General features: G+C 40.2%; 1 protein-coding gene across 1 annotated transcript in view; it reads right to left on the reverse strand.

Moving 5' to 3' along the window:
• LOC110957775 (diacylglycerol kinase zeta-like) overlaps positions 1-10,371 on the reverse strand; it is a 107,460-nt gene extending 97,089 nt beyond the window's left edge. Inside the window, 1 exon segment of the mRNA XM_051943298.1 lies at positions 10,232-10,371. The gene's annotated coding sequence lies outside the window, so the exon portion shown is untranslated.
• Positions 10,372-19,068: the final 8,697 nt, after the last annotated feature.

A 19,068-nucleotide genomic window follows, 5' to 3' on the forward strand; every position in this document is an offset into this window, starting at 1 on the left:
CAGGAAGCAAAACAACGGAGGAACTGACAGGTTTTAGTTGTACTGCAAAAAAGAGCAAATGTTTGAAATATTTCAAAAAGACGGAAAATTCCCTGCATCAGACAAATCCAGTTTTGTTTCTCGCTCTCATCCTCATGTTTCTCCTCCAAACATCTGGATGTAACTAACCTACATGTGGATCTAAATATAGCTGCATCTGAAGCCCGTTGTTCCACTAAAAGCTTTCACTTCCTGAAACACCTGATCACCCACAGAGAAACTAAAGAGCAGCGGCGCACCGAGAAGCTTTCTAGTCTCCATTTAGTTACTGCAGCAGAAAACAGAAGTGGAGCCAACAGTTAATGAGAAAAGAGAGAAGAGACGTTCTGATGTCAGTTTAATCTACATGAGGTGTTTCTATGAGTGGAGCGTTTCAAACATCATCATCTCGTGGGATCAGGCTGATTTAACTGTAGGAAACCTAAATCATGACTGGTATTTCATCTTAACTGTGCAGCTCTACAGCTGACGTATCCTGGAACCACTTCCTGGTTTTTGGTGTTTATCTCCAGATCTTTGGGCTCATGAGGAGAACTTCTGGTGAACCTCATGTCCAGGAAGGTCCAGGAATGCTGGAGAATAACGGAGGCCACAAAACATTTACACTCTGGGCCCAGTTTGGACATTGATGTGTTGATTTACTTAGAGAGGAATGAAGATTTATGCTGTGAGACCAGCTGGACTACTGAACATCAGACCAGAGAGTCAATTCCTTCTGGTTGTTCCAGAATAAAGATAGAATTAAAGATAGAACTAAATAACTGTAGAAATGTGAGCTACTGTGTGTCCTATCTAGCAAATCCACATCATTTATTTATCATATTATATCTACTAGTGCAGCATGTTATTACATCTCTGCAGTATATTTATTACATCCAATAATCTGTACATTATTTCTATATCCATTCATATACATCTCTATAATGTATCACCATAATATGTGTTTAATATCAAATATGTTCACTGCAGCTCCAGATGTATTCTACAGTCTGTAAATATGAGCAGAACATCTCAGTGTTTGGTGAATTATAAAAAACATTCATGGTTCTAATATATTATCCACCTGTACATCTCTGTATAGTTTCCAAATCTTCCACTTCCTGTTATACGCCAAATTGCAGCTGATCACCTGAACCTGATGACAGCAAAGTGGAATCTGATCTAATCTAAAGTTCTGGTGTTGATGCTGAAACAGAACCCAAAATAATCTAAAACTGTTGGTTCTGTTGAGTCCTTCACTGTAAAAACTGAAGACAAAGCGGTCTTCAAAGACGAACCTGTCCACTACGTTCTGATCTGATGCTCCTGGACCGTCCATGGACACTTTAAGGAGACAAACGTGAGGGGGACCTGTCCTCTGACTCTGATCTGATGCTGCTGGACCGTCCTCATTTTAAGGAGACAAATGGGGACCTGTCCTCTGACTCTGATCTGATGCTCCTGGACCGTCCTCATTTAAGGAGACAAATGGTGGACCTGTCCTCTGTATTTATGATCTGATGCTGGACCGTCCTCATTTAAGGAGACAAACGTAGAGGGGGACCTGTCCTCTGACTCTGATGCTCCTGGACCGTCCTCATTTTAAGGAGACAAACGTGAGGGGGACCTGTCCTCTGACTGATGCTCCTGGACCGTCCTCATTTTAAGGAGACAAATGTAGGGGGACCTGTCCTCTGACTCTGATGCTGCTGGACCGTCCTCATTTTAAGGAGACAAATAGAGGGGACCTGTCCTCTGACCCTGATGCTCCTGGACCGTCCTCATTTTAAGGAGACAAATGTAGAGGGGGACCTGTCCTCTGACTCTGATCTGATGCTGCTGGACCGTCCTCATTTTAAGGAGACAAACGTGGACCTGTCCTCTGATTTCTGATCTGATGCTCCTGGACCGTCCATGGACACTTTAAGGAGACAAACGTAGAGGGGGACCTGTCCTCTGACTCTGATGCTGCTGGACCGTCCTCATTTTAAGGAGACAAACGTAGAGGGGACCTGTCCTCTGACTCTGATCTGATGCTCCTGGACCGTCCTCACTTTAAGGAGACAAACGTAGAGGGGGACCTGTCCTCTGACTCTGATGCTCCTGGACCGTCCTCATTTTAAGAAGACAAACGGTGGACCTGTCCTCTGACCCTGATGCTGCTGGACCGTCCATGGACAGTCTGTGTTCACGTTGCCGTGCACTGAGGCCACCAGATGACGGGTTTTCCTCTCCGTTATGTAACAGATCTCCTACATGATAATCCCGACTATAATGGTCTAAGTGAGCGGAGATGAGGCTCGGTGATAAAACATCGTCCATCCACAGATTAGTGCTGTGAAGTGAGATTCATGTTCAGAGAAGGAAGCAGAAAAAAAAGAGGCTTTAAAGACGCAGAACTGGAGGTCTGAACAGACGGAAGGCTTCTGAGGACATTAAAAAATAATCTCATTTAAAAAGAATAAAATGCAGGTTTCTGACTTCTCCTCTTCACCTGGAGTTTATTCATCCATAAAACCTATAAAACCTGACTGAACCAAACCAGAGGATCAAACCAGCATCTCAAGAAGAACACAATCTAGGTTTCTCAGCTGATCTTCACCTGGAGTTTATTCATTTATACACAACAATACAATTTATTCTAATATTGCACATTTAAAACACTTTTTATTTATTTGTATAAAATTAAATATTTATTCATAAATGTGGATTTATTACCACTCTAAGATATAAATATGTTTTATTTAGTTAGTTTATGTGTTCATTCATTTACTGTCAGGTCATTTAGAATTTATTTGAATTTATTGCAATATTTACATCTGCAAAATGAAACGTTAATTAATTAGATTTATTTTATATAAATTTTAATTAATTGAAAATATCATTCCATATAAATAAAACCACAGATAAATGTGGTGTTTGTAAATACAAACAAAAACACATTTCTACAAATACATAACATATATTTATTTATATGTATTGATGTATAAATGTATTATTATTATTATTAAAATGTTACATTAATATATTTTTGTAAAGCAAAGTTATTTATTTATTTCAGGTTACTGTAATATTGTAATTTCTGGTCATTTAATGGATAAGCTGAACCTACAGTATTTTTATAAAATAATTCTATCATTTCTAAATGTAAATATAGATTTCATCATACTCTACTGTTTATAGATTATTTATTATTTATTTCATGCATTTTTTCTCAGGAACCTGATTATTGATTTAGTTTTTTTTTTGGCCAAATTAACAAATAAAAAATGATTTTATAAAAGCAACGTGACGTTTCTTCATGTAAACAAAAATACATTTATTTTTCTGATTTAAATGATTGAACAACTTTATTTTTTGGAATTTATTGCATAATTTGTCTATTTATTGTGGAACGTCTACATGTGAGCATTTAGAGAACCTTTAATGAACACCAGGAAAGTTTCAGAAGTTCCAAACTTCTGAAGGACAGTAAAAGCGTGTTCAGTGTGTGGAGGAGAACCTGCTTCTACCAATAAAAGAACTTTCTATGAAACCTCTCATTCTGGCTCCAGTGAGGAAGCTCCAGGATGGATTCCTGCTGTTTATCTAAACCATGGACCTCCAGCTGATGAGGACATGCTGCTGCTGCTGTGGAGGTTCTCATGTTTATCTCCATCCAGCTGAAGGATGAAGTTAGAGAGAAGCAGCTCTGAGTCCAGGATGGAGAGTTTGTCTCCTGGGAGGAGCTCAGCTGGTTTCAAGGATCTATCTGCCTATATAAGGACAGACTGGATGAGACGCAGCGCTGCAGAGAAGAACAGTCTGAACTCATGGTAAAACTACACAACAACACGCTACACAACAACACGCTACACAATGACACACACGTGTTCCAGTGAGTGAATAAAACCAGCCAACAGAAGGACAAACATGAAATCAGTGGACAACCAGAAACAGAGTCGGTTCATGATGAGGTCTGAACTACATGGAGGGAATAAATACAACAGAGTGTGTGTGTGTGTGTGTGTGTGTGTGTGTGTGTGTGTGAGGTTATCCAGAGCTGTTGGGTTAAATATTTACACAGAAATAGTGGAGCGTTATGCAAACACACACACAAAGAGATGAAGTCTGATACAGGGAGAGTCCTCTGACATGAAGGCTGCACATATACACTTAGATCTACCTGTATACCAGATAGAAATGCACATATCAGAATCAGAATCACTTTTATTTGGCCAAGGATGTGAGCACATACAAGGAATCTGAACTCCGGTATTGAACAGTACCCTCTTGTACTAGACAAATAGAAAATTAAATAACAAACATAAATTATGTAACAAAAACATATATAAAAAATCTAACAAACTTTAACATTACATAATAAGAAATTAACATAACATAGCATAACATAACATAAAATAACTTAGTTTAAAGTCTATGTATAGATATAAATACACGTATATCTGTCCTGTATATAGATATAAACACAGTTTAGGTTTTAAGTTGAAGAAATGCTACCAATTGCTACCAAAATGTAAACTGCTCACTCTGAAGAAAATAAAAAATGCTCTAAAAAATTGTCTCTCATCATTTTTCTGGCATAAAGCAAATAGAAATAATTCTGGGAATCCTAACTGCCCTAAAAACAGGAAAACTTTAGTCTGATTTAATGTCAGACCAGTGAGAAAAAAAAGGTTACTATGTCTTTTTATAGTCTATGAAAACTTCTGTTTCGACTGTAAACACATATCTGTTATACACCATCGTTCAACTGCCTGGAGTCACTCAGAAATGTCCTTATTGTTGAAAGAAAAGCTTTTTTTTCCAGTGACGCCAACATTAAATGAATGATAAATCCAGTGCAGACATAGTTAATGTGGTAAATGACTATTCTATCTGTAAATGTTTAATAGAATATCTCCATAGGGGTACAGAGGAACATTTCCAGCAACCATCACTCCTGTGTTCTAATGCTACATTGTGTTAGCTAATGGTGCTGAAAGGCTCATTGATGATTAGAAAACCCTTGTTCAGTTATGTTAGCACATGGATAAAAGTGGGAGTTTAATGGAAAACATGGAATTATCTGGATGAACCCAAACTTTAGATCAGTAGCGGATGTCTGAGGTCAAAAGTTTGGACGTGAGATCAGATTTGAACAAATAAAGATCATAGTTTCATTGTACTTAAAATAAACATGATTATTATAGAAAGTCCCTTTTTATTATGATTATCAGGTATTATTCTTTCCTCAGCTGTTTCTATGGTAGTTATAGGGATATAGTTGGGATTTATTGGGATTTTTGTCTGAAAACTCTAAAAAACTAAAGAGATAAAGTGAATACTATGAACTGTGATTAGTTTTTTACTTTTATACTGAAGTTGTGACTCTTATAAATCTTCTCAACTCTAAAGCTGACCTTTATTCAGCCTTTGTCTGCTAACATCACTGTTCAAATAAAGATAGGTGGAGTTACGTCATTAGAAACTCCTCCAGCCGTTCATTCTGACTCTGATGTTTGATTGAACCGAATTCTTCTGCTTCACGTGACCTCGTTTCCTAAGAGCTCCTTCTGTAATCCTAAACCATCTAAAATAGGCTCACTATGAATGATAAACTCATGACGGTTTATTATTACTCCAGAAACTTCCCCCAGCGTCTATTTTTACGCGTTTGAAGTCTGCAGGACGAGTTCAGGGAAAAACGGCGCTGAGAATGAGCAGCAGGAAACACAACCGGCCAAGAAAGAACGTTCAGAGAGAGTTTAACTGAGAACACCAGCCCCACAAGAACCAGGAAGAAACAGGAAGTACCGTCCACGGGAAGACAGCACCAAGTTTAGCTTTAGATCATTATCAGGCGTCATCACACAGGAGGTTCTATGAACAGATCCAACACTGTCACAACTATTTCACTCCACGATGCAAAAGGAAACTCAAAAAAGTCTGTCTAATAGAAAGTAATTCCATCTGGGTTTTTGGAACTTTATTTAAAGACCGAGTTTGTTGATTCACAGCTAAATGAATGGAGAGATTTTGATGTGAAAAACAAACTGGACATTTAATGGATGATTAATCAGGATTGTGTTGCTTTCTAAACCTGGATTATCGGCTGTGTTGTGTTTGTTGTTTTATTTGCATGTTGCTGGGAGTGGTGGAACAGCGTTGTGTTCCTTTATGTGGAAATATAAACAGATCTAGAATCTTTAATCATCTCCCAGCTGAATGATGGACAGAACTCATCCATAGCTGAGATAAACTGGGTGAAAAGGAGGAAATGTGACATTGAAATGTTTTATTTTTCTCTTTTCTAGGTCTACGCGCGGCTACAAGCTACATGCTAACAGCTACTATCAACCTCCATGTGAGGCATTCAGGGACATCTGTTAATTCTAGCGTCTGTCAGTCAGCAGATGTTGGGTCCAGTTTTATTCATATTTTGACTTCTGGTGAAGAAGAAACGTATTTTAAGTCTGATTCTGATGCAGATCTGTTTATTAGCAGAGACGAAGCGCAACAAGGAAGTGAAAGCAGAACAGTGTTTATTTTAATGTTTTCAAATCAATGAATAATTATGATATAAAATAAAGATGGCCGACGGCTGATCTCCTCCGTCCTCCTCGCTGTCCTCCTTTCTCTTTTCATGGTCTAATCCAAATTGGCAGCTCATTTAGCATCAGCTAACGACCAGCAACACCATTCATCAAGATACTCATTTTCATTTTCTACCAGTTTTTATCCAAGCATGTGGAATGAAAACAAGATTTATCCTCACTAAAGTTCACTGCAGGCACACAAAATGTCACTGATGTTGTAAAAACAGAACATTTCACCCCAGGCCTGGTACTGCTGGAGCTTCTTGGTTTCTCTGGCCTCAACTACTGAAAGGAAATCTCACTGCAGATAAAACCAAAGGGTCTGACAGGGTTGTTTATCGACAGAAACTGTACTTCCTCATGACTACCGAAACTCAACTCACATTTTTAAACTAGTATTTGGTTTGTTGAGGAACAAAACGGCGAATAAAGACTAAAACTGTCCCCGGTAAGTTGAAACGTGATATCTCCTCTGAACCACAGTCTGGAGCTCTGGTTTCAAACACCTGCTCTTCATACGCCCACATCCATTAAAACCACCTCTGGACTGGAAAAACTACAGTTCAGTCATCTGGTAGAGATGTTTCCTCTGAATGACTACAAACCTGGAGTACTTACAGCAGAAATCACACTAAAATGAATTACATCCAAATACAGCAGCACTTATTTGCTCTGATGTCAACTAAAAACTAGATTTACTGCATGATAACTCCAGACCCTACAGCAGAACTCAGTACTAGAATCTCCTCTAATGTCCACCTTTATCTTCTAATGACTCGGTCCTCATCAGTTTGGACCTCCAGGTGTTTCACATGTTTCTGCTGCTGGATTCAGGTCAGGTGTCACAGTTCTGTGGTTCTGGCAGCATTCTTTAGACGTTCTCATGATGGAATATTCCTCTGACGCGTCAGCAGACAGAGCCATCATATCAGCCAGTATTTTGGTTTATCTACAAGCAAATGTCATCTATAAAGGTCATTTCCCCGACACCTTCAGCAGCTATCATCACATCTCCAGCTCTGTTCTTCACTGTAAGGACCACGCGTCCACTGGAAGTCTAAACCAGGTTCACACCAAACATCTGGACTCATCTGAGCTCTAAAACTGTGTCTCATCTGACCAAAGAACCAACACTCATCAGGGTCCTCTTCATGTTCTTTAGTAAAGTTTAATCATCAGTTTGGTTCTAATCAGAAAGGAGAGGAGTTCTTAGAGAGATTAGCATTAGCATTAGCATTAGCTACTGTCTGGTTTCCACTGATAACACCTGAGTCCAGCCTGAAGCACCCGACTGTCAGTTTATCAGAGCTGGATGGAGTCATTTTAGCTCTGATTAGTAGAACTGCTGGTGTAGAACCTTCTGGTTAGTGGTTCTACCACTGGTTCTAGACCTTCTGATTCCTGCTGCAGCTGTTTCAGATGATTTTTATCTGGTTCCAGGTGTTTCTGCCTCTTAAGGTGATTCTTTTTCACATGAGCCATGATGGACACAAAGCTCACAGGTCTACCACTGAGGACATCATGGAGCCATCATTAGGGGACAGTGATCACAGCTGGATTTACTCTGGTTCTTCCTACTTTGTTGTCTGGATTTCCAGCATACTGTGGTCTTTCTAAAGTATTTGTCTTTGATAATACTCCACAGATAGCCGTACTACAGTACTGTAGAGCTGTTCGCTGAAGAATCATCTGACCTTTCAGTGATATTTCTCAACAGATGAGATCAGCGGTAGCAGCAGGGTGGTTCTCAGTCCTCCTCTCTCTGGAGGAACTAAAACTTCCCCCAGACTGCTAACAGTATTGACTGAACTACAGTACTGTAGTACCGCTAACAGTACTGTAGTACCGCTAACAGTACTGTAGTACCGCTAACAGTACTGTAGTACCGCTAACAGTACTGTAGTACCGCTAACAGTACTGTAGTACCGCTAACAGTACTGTAGTACCGCTAACAGTCTGCTTTCTGAACATCCAGAGGATCAGGGAGGAAACATGAGGACGTGTATCTCTGGAACTAAACCAGGTTGTGGACATTTAACAGACTGATGTTTGAGGAGCCGCTGATGTCAGATTACGTATAAAAACTGTAAAATAGGTTGATTAGGCAGCACGCTAACGGTGACTAACGCCTCCTCTGGAAGCTCCTCTGATGTTTCTCCAGCCTGACATCAGGAGTTTCCAGCAGGGTTTATCTGTGATGTTCTCTCTCTGTTGTCGCTCTAAACGCTTCATGTTTTCAGTCCAAACAGCAGCTCTATGTGGGCCAAAACCCACACATTTCCACTGACACACCTGGTAATCCTGTTCACAGTAATCCTCAGCAGCTCCGTCTGAGAAGAGATGAAAGCTTCCACTAACGGCAGCCTGCTTCTGCTAAACATCAGCTCAGTGTTTCACGCTAACGTCTGACTCCTTTAATTAATCACTCATTAAACACCACAGACAGAGGATACTTGGTCAAACATGATTCTCTGGGAAACTGTCCAGAAAAAGCTAATCAACGACCTGTTTACACGTTTAGATCCATGTCCTGAGAAAAACATGTTCCCTTTCTATAAGAATCCAGCTACAATAATAAAAGAAGCCTGAAACCAAACAGTAAGAAGAGAAAAGAACTGCTGTGGGTTTTTATTATTATCATTCCATCAACATGTTTTCTACACGTCTGTTGTGATGGAAACAGTGATTAAAGCACAGATAGTTCAGCTTTTAGGTTTTCCATCAGCGTGTTCTCACAGCAGAAGGTGGACACATGGTGAACATAAACTCACTTTTAGTAGTTAAACTACATGTGGATCAGAGCGATGAGCTTCCAGTCTGTGTGGAACGACATGAGCTACCGAAGGACGTTCAGAGGAAAGATCTGCAGACAGGAAACTCACCGAATGTCAGCGAACCGCTATAATAATAATCATCATCATAATAATAAATTAACATTCTTATTGTTATTATTGGATGCTTCAACAACAACAATAATAATAATAATAATAATAATAATAACACTACCACGATGTCTCGTACTACATATAATAATAATAATCAAATATTAATATTACTACTACAACTACATATTATTATTATTATCATTGTCATACACTTCTACTACAACTACAGCAATAATAATAATAATATTAGCGCTATGTCTAGTGCTGTGTATAATAATAATAATAATAATAATACTGGTGCATATTTAAAATGAGCCAAACAGTGACTGATGGTCTCCTGTGCTGACTCACATCTTTAAAGCTGAATAAAGTGAAGCAGAGACGTTCCGACAAAACACTTTGAACACCATGGAGAACTTTGTTCAGCAGTCTTTTTCCTCATTGAAGTGAATAAAACCTACAGCACTGATGAACCCTGATACTGCAGGATGGATCTCCTTATTAGTCCTGAACACTGCTTTTATCAGCTGATTAAACTCCTCTGTGTGTGTGAGTGGACCAGAAGCAGCACCGCATCACTTCACCAAACCACAAACTATCTGCTGGACACACTTTATGGATGCTAAATAAACACAACACAAACTATCGGCTGCAATCCAACACAGAAAACAGAAGTTAGCTCTCAGAGAGAGTCAGATTAATGCTAAAGATGTTAAATAAACACAGCAGAAGAATAAGTCAGGACCCAACCTGTGACCTGCAGCAGGAACTTATCCATCCACTGGTGTTTCTGCTCTGTGGACGGAGGAGGAACCGTTCTATCTTTCTATCTATCCTCTGGTGGCTGTGATCTGTGGAGCTCTCAGAGCGGATCGGTAGGAGGGAAGAAGAGAGAGAGAGCAGTGGGCGTGGCTCAGAGAGACTAAAATAACCCACAGCACTTCCTCGACAAGCTGAGCGCAAATCTGCTGATAAACGTTCACACACAAAAACACACAATCACACAACAGAAAGAGGAAACAGAGCGGCTGATAGAGGCTGAGACACGACACTGAGGGCTGATATACATCCATCCTACAGCGACTCACTGCTTATTAACCCACACAGAATAAACCGTGAACATGACAGACCGCACTGTTCTAATGCAACAAGCTTTAATGTTCCTGTTAGAGCTGCAGCAACTTACTGAACAATAATAACAATAATAATAACCCTGGTGCAGTTACATCCCTTCACATCGATCACTTTTTTCCGTTTCCTCTTCTAACCATCAAACACTCTGAGACCCAAACTAGAAACAGTTCAACAAAGTGAATCCAGCTGTTATCTGACATCTGCTTTCTGCATTCAAACTGAGTCCACCTGTAGTTTACAAGCAGCCTAACATCATGAACATGGAGATAAAACGAAGCCCAGGTCTGCATCAGGGCTCCATGTGGTGGACACCTACCAGAGGAAGTGGAACATTATGATTATGAGAAAAGGTTCAGAAAAACTAAACTAAACAGCTGGAAATCCAGACAACAAAGTAGGAAGAACCAGAGGAACCCAGCTGTGATCACTGTCACCAAATGATGGCTCCATGATGAGCTGAGAACATGATGTCCTCAGTGGTAGACCTGTGGACCATGTCTCCATCATGGTTCCACCAAAGAATCACCTGAAGAAAGGAAAATTCTGACTGTGAGACGTCACAAAGATGGCAAAGAAAAGGCAGAAACACCTGGAACCAGGTAAAAAGCATCTGAAACAGCTGCAGCAGGAATCAGAAGGTCTAGAACCAGTGGTAGAACCACTAACCAGAAGGTTCTACACCAGCAGTACCACTAGACAGTTCGCTAATGGAACAGTCTAGCTCTGAGGAACCTCTGCTTCATCCTTGGTACAGGGTTCTATGGAAACCAGAGATTTTAGAAGAGCTCATTCAGAGTAAAGGACAGAGGAGAACATCAACCTCTATGGAAGCAGCTAAGAACAACATCAAACCTGCAACATTAATGTTTGCTGAAGAACAAGGAAAGAAACCTGATGATTATTAGTCAGAAGACACCAAGACATGTTTTCAGCTCAGATGGAGTCCAGATGTTTGGTGTGAACCTGGACAGGACTACAACACTGGATGTAAGGTCCTGACAGAGAAGAACAGAGGTGGAGATGTGATGATATGGAAAGCTGTGTGGAGATGAACCATCCGAAGAATCCAAAGAAAAACCATCCAAAGAAAACCACACAAGGCACAAAATCACACACGAGTCTCTAAAGAGAAACACGGAAGCAAACAGCACGACTCTGAAGAGTTTAAATGAGTTTAAATGAGTCACTGAGAATCATCACGTCGTAGTTTTCCAGTGATCTCTCTAAAGCTGTGAACCAGGACCTCCAGGACTCTGAGGAACATCTCCTCCTGTCAGCAGATCAGCAGTCAGAGTGGGAAACCGCCACCAGTGGGGTCATGGGTCACATCAGACTGCAGCTGATGATGAGGAGCGTTTGATTCCAACACCAGGACGCCTCGGTCCACCAACGCTTCATCTCAGCCAGCTGGAGGCAGGATTGTCATGGCTGCTGCTGTCGGCATGACAACTGCAGACCCCGTTGCCGTGGGAATCGTGTCCCCTATGCTCACCATTACGACTGACCCGCTGGCAAGGTTACGCACACAGACACACACTTCTACACGAACAGTCCTGGAGTGAATCACAGAAAGCAGCAGAAAACTGTTCTCTAACACGTTCTCCACTAACAGAAAAACGTTCTCTACTAACAGAAAAACGTTCTCTACGAACAGAAAACCGTTCTCTACTAACAGAAAAACGTTCTCCACTAACAGAAAAACGTTCTCCACTAACAGAAAAACGTTCTCTACTAACAGAAAAACGTTCTCTACTAACAGAAAAACGTTCTCCACTAACAGAAAAACGTTCTCTACTAACAGAAAAACGTTCTTTACTAACAGAAAAACGTTCTCCACTAACAGAAAAACGTTCTCCACTAACAGAAAAACGTTCTCCACTAACAGAAAAACGTTCTCTACTAACAGAAAAACGTTCTTTACTAACAGAAAAACGTTCTCCACTAACAGAAAAACGTTCTCTACTAACAGAAAAACGTTCTTTACTAACAGAAAAACGTTCTCCACTAACAGAAAAACGTTCTCTACTAACAGAAAAACGTTCTCTACTAACAGAAAAACGTTCTTTACTAACAGAAAAACGTTCTCCACTAACAGAAAAACGTTCTCCACTAACAGAAAAACGTTCTCTACTAACAGAAAAACGTTCTCTACTAACAGAAAACCGTTCTCTACTAACAGAAAACCGTTCTCTACTAACAGAAAACCGTTCTCCACTAACAGAAAAACGTTCTCCACTAACAGAAAAACGTTCTCCACTAACAGAAAAACGTTCTCCACCAGCAGAAAACCGTTCTCTACTAACAGAAAACCGTTCTCTACTAACAGAAAAACGTTCTCCACCAGCAGAAAACCGTTCTCTACTAACAGAAAAACGTTCTCTACTAACAGAAAACCATTCTCTACTAACAGAAAACCGTTCTTTACTAACAGAAAAACGTTCTCTACTAACAGAAAACCGTTCTCTACTAACAGAAAACCGTTCTTTACTAACAGAAAACCGTTCTCTACTAACAGAAAAACGTTCTCCACTAACAGAAAAACGTTCTCCACTAACAGAAAAACGTTCTCCACTAACAGAAAAACGTTCTCCACTAACAGAAAAACGTTCTCTACTAACAGAAAACCGTTCTTTACTAACAGAAAACCATTCTTTACTAACAGAAAAACGTTCTCTACTAACAGAAAACCGTTCTCTACTAACAGAAAAACATTCTCCACTAACAGAAAAACGTTCTCTACTAACAGAAAACCGTTCTCTACTAACAGAAAAACATTCTCCACTAACAGAAAAACGTTCTCCACTAACAGAAAAACGTTCTCCACTAACAGAAAAACGTTCTCTACTAACAGAAAACCGTTCTTTACTAACAGAAAACCATTCTTTACTAACAGAAAAACGTTCTCTACTAACAGAAAACCGTTCTCTACTAACAGAAAAACGTTCTCCACTAACAGAAAAACGTTCTCTACTAACAGAAAACCGTTCTTTACTAACAGAAAACCATTCTTTACTAACAGAAAAACGTTCTCCACTAACAGAAAAACGTTCTCTACTAACAGAAAAACATTCTCCACTAACAGAAAAACGTTCTCTACTAACAGAAAAACGTTCTTTACTAACAGAAAAACGTTCTCCACTAACAGAAAAACGTTCTCTACTAACAGAAAAACGTTCTTTACTAACAGAAAAACGTTCTCTACTAACAGAAAAACGTTCTCTACTAACAGAAAAACGTTCTTTACTAACAGAAAAACGTTCTCCACTAACAGAAAAACGTTCTCCACTAACAGAAAAACGTTCTCCACTAACAGAAAAACGTTCTCTACTAACAGAAAACCGTTCTCTACTAACAGAAAAACGTTCTCTACTAACAGAAAAACGTTCTCTACTAACAGAAAAACGTTCTCCACTAACAGAAAACCGTTCTCTACTAACAGAAAACCGTTCTCTACTAACAGAAAACCGTTCTCTACTAACAGAAAACCGTTCTCTACTAACAGAAAACCGTTCTCTACTAACAGAAAACCGTTCTTTACTAACAGAAAAACGTTCTCTACTAACAGAAAACCGTTCTTTACTAACAGAAAAACGTTCTCTACTAACAGAAAAACGTTCTCTACGAACAGAAAACCGTTCTCTACTAACAGAAAAACGTTCTCTACTAACAGAAAAACGTTCTCTACTAACAGAAAACCGTTCTTTACTAACAGAAAACCATTCTTTACTAACAGAAAAACGTTCTCTACTAACAGAAAACCGTTCTTTACTAACAGAAAAACGTTCTCCACTAACAGAAAAACGTTCTCCACTAACAGAAAAACGTTCTCTACTAACAGAAAACCGTTCTCTACTAACAGAAAAACGTTCTCTACTAACAGAAAAACGTTCTCTACTAACAGAAAAACGTTCTCCACTAACAGAAAAACGTTCTCTACTAACAGAAAAACGTTCTTTACTAACAGAAAACCGTTCTCTACTAACAGAAAAACGTTCTCCACCAGCAGAAAACCGTTCTCTACTAACAGAAAAACGTTCTCTACTAACAGAAAACCGTTCTTTACTAACAGAAAAACGTTCTCTACTAACAGAAAACCGTTCTCTACTAACAGAAAACCGTTCTCCACTAACAGAAAAACGTTCTCCACTAACAGAAAAACGTTCTCCACTAACAGAAAAACGTTCTCTACTAACAGAAAACCGTTCTCTACTAACAGAAAAACGTTCTTTACTAACAGAAAAACGTTCTCCACTAACAGAAAAACGTTCTCCACTAACAGAAAAACGTTCTCCACTAACAGAAAAACGTTCTCCACCAGCAGAAAACCGTTCTCTACTAACAGAAAACCGTTCTCTACTAACAGAAAAACGTTCTCCACCAGCAGAAAACCGTTCTCTACTAACAGAAAAACGTTCTCTACTAACAGAAAACCGTTCTCTACTAACAGAAAACCGTTCTCTACTAACAGAAAAACGTTCTCTACTAACAGAAAAACGTTCTCCACCAGCAGAAAACCGTTCTCTACTAACAGAAAAACGTTCTCTACTAACAGAAAACCGTTCTCTACTAACAGAAAACCGTTCTTTACTAACAGAAAAACATTCTCTACTAACAGAAAACCGTTCTCTACTAACAGAAAACCGTTCTTTACTAACAGAAAAACGTTCTCCACTAACAGAAAAACGTTCTCCACTAACAGAAAAACGTTCTCTACTAACAGAAAACCGTTCTCTACTAACAGAAAAACGTTCTCCACTAACAGAAAACCGTTTTCCACTAACAGAAAAACGTTCTCCACCAGCAGAAAAACGTTCTCTAATAATAGAAAACCGTTCTTTACTAACAGAAAAACGTTCTCCACTAACAGAAAAACGTTCTCCACCAGCAGAAAAACGTTCTCTAATAATAGAAAACCGTTCTCCACCAGCAGAAAAACATTCTCCACCAGCAGCTCAGTGACTATCAGGTCTGCAGCTAGAACTCAGACTTTCTAAAACATTTCAAACTCTCAGTGTGTTCAGTGAGCGTCTGTGAGCAGAAACACCTCAGAGACCTTATCTCAGTCTGACCACATCTGTTCACATCCTCAGAGGACAGGAGGAGACGGCTCCACCTGCTGGTCAGTGCTAGATGTTACACCAGGATGTTAAATGGACTTGCTCTTATATAGCGCTTTTCTACTCATCAGAGTACTCAAAGCGCTTTTACAACAATTGCTCCCATTCACCCAGACACTAATGTGCAGGTTGCTAATCAGCCTGCAACATCAGTCAGTATACATTCATACACCAGTGGAACAGTCACTGGTAGGCAATTCGGGGTTCAGAACAAGGAAGTCCAAGGAAACTTCGGCATGCAGCACATGACTAGGCGAGAGCGGGAATCGAACCGCCGACCCTTCGATCATTGGACGACCCGCTCTACCACCTGATCCACAGCCGGCCCTGTGTTAGAGCAGACTCACCTCCTGAACAGCTTCAGTCCTGGGAAGGTCCTGGAACAGCCGGTCAGCATCTCGTCGTCCTCCACACCAGCCAGAGGAGACAGAGAGGAGGAGCAGGGCATGGAGGAGTTAGAGGAAGAGGAGACTGAGCTGAACCCTCCATCTCCTCCTTTTACAACAACAAACCCTTCCTCCTCCTCCTCCTCCTCCTCCTCCTCCTCCTCTTCTTCTTCTTGTTCTCTGTCCATCTCCCCTGTCAGATCTTCACAGACCTCATGTGGTGGACCAGCGTCTGCTCCCGTATCCATTGGAGATAATTTACTCCGTTCTCTGGTCTCATGAACCGTCACATGGTGTCAGAAGAACTTCAACCCTCCACGAAAACTAGAGTCTCTAGTCCACCCTGTAGTCCAACGTCCACCAAAACACTCGTGTTCTTCTGGAAAACTACAAATGTGACCTCCTGTGTGACCTCTGCTGCTTCAGGGATCAAAGCCTCAGTGCCCACAGAGCAGAGGATACACAATCACAACACAATCACACAGCAGGGACCCTCAGAGAGCAGATATGAACCGTCTGGACTCCAAGCATCTACACACTGAACGTCCTGCAGGTCCACAGACACACAGTTAAGTTATTAAACAGTTCCAGCAGTCATTCACTCTGTAGTTTTACTGCAGAAAATCACCACAAACCGCTCAAAAACTCCAAACATGGCGGCCTGCAGAAGCTCCAAAGTCAATAATCCACAAAGCAAAGGTCTTTAGAGAGGTGTTCAGAGATTAGAGTCCAGAGGGACAGATAATCCGTCCAGCATTCCTCCATGTCTCACTCTGTCAGCCAGTTTAAACTCTTTACAGGTCCTCTTCTTCTCTAACTTTATCCTCTCCCTCCTCCTCTTCTTATTTCTTTCTTCTTCTTCTTTGGTTTCTGTCTGACTTTAACCACCCTCCATGTGGGTTAATCACTCACTCTTCAGTAACTCTGATCCTCTGCAACCACCCGCCCGGCTACAACCAGGAAGTGCAGAATGACAACAATCAGGGCCTGCAGTGAGCTGCCCCGTTGCTGCCTGACTGGAAGTCTGCTGGAATGTTGTTGCTCTGTTTGCTTTATGCTGTGCTGGATTTAAACAAGGTCTAAATGATCATAGAAACTAAAAATCACTCCATAAGCAGCAGTTAGAGTCTTAGAAAACAAAACTCCAACATTAAAGGTCCCAAATGTGAAAATCCACTTTATTACTGATGTCCTAAATACTTGGAACTGTCCAATAAAAGCTGTGAGAAAACGACGAGTGCCAGACCATAAACCCAGCTTCACAACACATTCAGCTTCTAGGCAAAAACTGAGAAATGTTTTTTAGTTTTCTAATCATCAATGAGCCTTTCAGCACCATTAGCTCACACAATGTAGCATTAGAACACAGGAAATGTTCCTCTGTACCCCTATGGAGATATTCCATTAAACATTTACAGCTACAACAGTCATTTACCACTTTAACTATGTCTACACTGGATTTATCAGTCAAAAAATGATTTTCTTCTAACAATAAGGACATTTCTAAGTGAACACATCTTCAACATTTTGGGGAAATTTTTGAACATTTTTGGTGGAAAAAAAAAAGAAATGCTAAAAAAATGTTTCTTAAGAACATTCAGATAAAATCAGCCAAAATCCAGAGAAATTTGCTGGAATTTGGTTGATTTTTATCTGAATGTTATGAAAACAATATTAGAGGAATCACTTTAGATATTTTTAGGATTTTTCTGGAAGATTTAAGGGTTGAAGAACACAGCAGGGACTGGTTTGTTGTTGCCGTGGTAACTCATCCAGTTACTGAGTGATGTCATTCTTTCACGTTTCTGTGCGTTCACGTTGTGTTTTCTCACTTTGCGTCCTGTTCTTGAACATCTTTGTCGTGTTGAATCACTTTCTGCTCATTACAGCAGTATTTTACAGCTAAACTCCTCCTAACCTACATGCAGTTTAAACGGTTTCACATGATTTTAAAATGATTTGAATCAGTTCTCAGGTTTAAATCTTCCTCTGGTTCTGGATCTGCTGCTTTTAGACTCACTAAATGTGGCTTACTCGGAGTATTCTGGCTGTTTTTATTCATATATCAGTAATTTCACCACATTGTTTCGTTCAGATTAGTGAAACTCATGAACACATGTACCAGCTGTAAATGACCACATGAGGGCGCTGTGTGATAACAGACAGACTAACGGCTCTTCTATTCCTGCTGGATTACTTTCGGATGGAAATAAGTGTAGAAAAGCTGGGAGAGGATAAAGGAATAGAACAACTTAAGTCCAGCACGATGAGACTGTAGTTTCCTTTAATAAAATAAATGAACTGAGAAGAAACTGTGAATTAGATCCCAGATGACGGCATCAGAACGGTGGAGCACTGAGCTCTCTGAGGACTCTTCTAGTCATTGTGTGTCACTACAGGGTAGATTCTGGAATAAATACAACAACAAACTTCTCACTAACACAGCCTGAGTGTGAACTGTAATCAAACCAGTGAGTTCTCCTCCATCCTTGTTCTCCAGACGGAGCTCTGACAGATCTGATGTTCTACAGACATGAAGACACGCTCTGTCCTCACCTGGACAGCTAAACACCAGCGCTGGTCACCTGACACCGACAGAGAGTTAAGGATTGATGAGCTTCAGAGACAGAGAGTTCAAATGACTTGTGCTGTCAGAGTGTGGATTCTTCTCTAGATGTGAAGCTCAACTAATCAGCAGGTGTTCTTTCTTCACTGTGATAACTGTGGAAAAGCTGCAGGTGTGTTATTTATAAAGCAGATAAACTAAACCTGAAGAACTCACATGGATGTGGAAGAGCAGTACACAGTAACCAACTGTTCACTGAGAAATGTCCTTTTTTTATCCAATGCAGATACCATTAAATGAATGATAAACCCAGTGTAGACTTGTCATGAATTCTGCTCTCTATCAGAGAATCCTCCTGGAGAACATCAGAAGCTCAACACTAAT

This window comes from Acanthochromis polyacanthus, chromosome 22 (genome assembly GCF_021347895.1).
Source record: "Acanthochromis polyacanthus isolate Apoly-LR-REF ecotype Palm Island chromosome 22, KAUST_Apoly_ChrSc, whole genome shotgun sequence".
Taxonomy (NCBI): domain Eukaryota; kingdom Metazoa; phylum Chordata; class Actinopteri; family Pomacentridae; genus Acanthochromis; species Acanthochromis polyacanthus.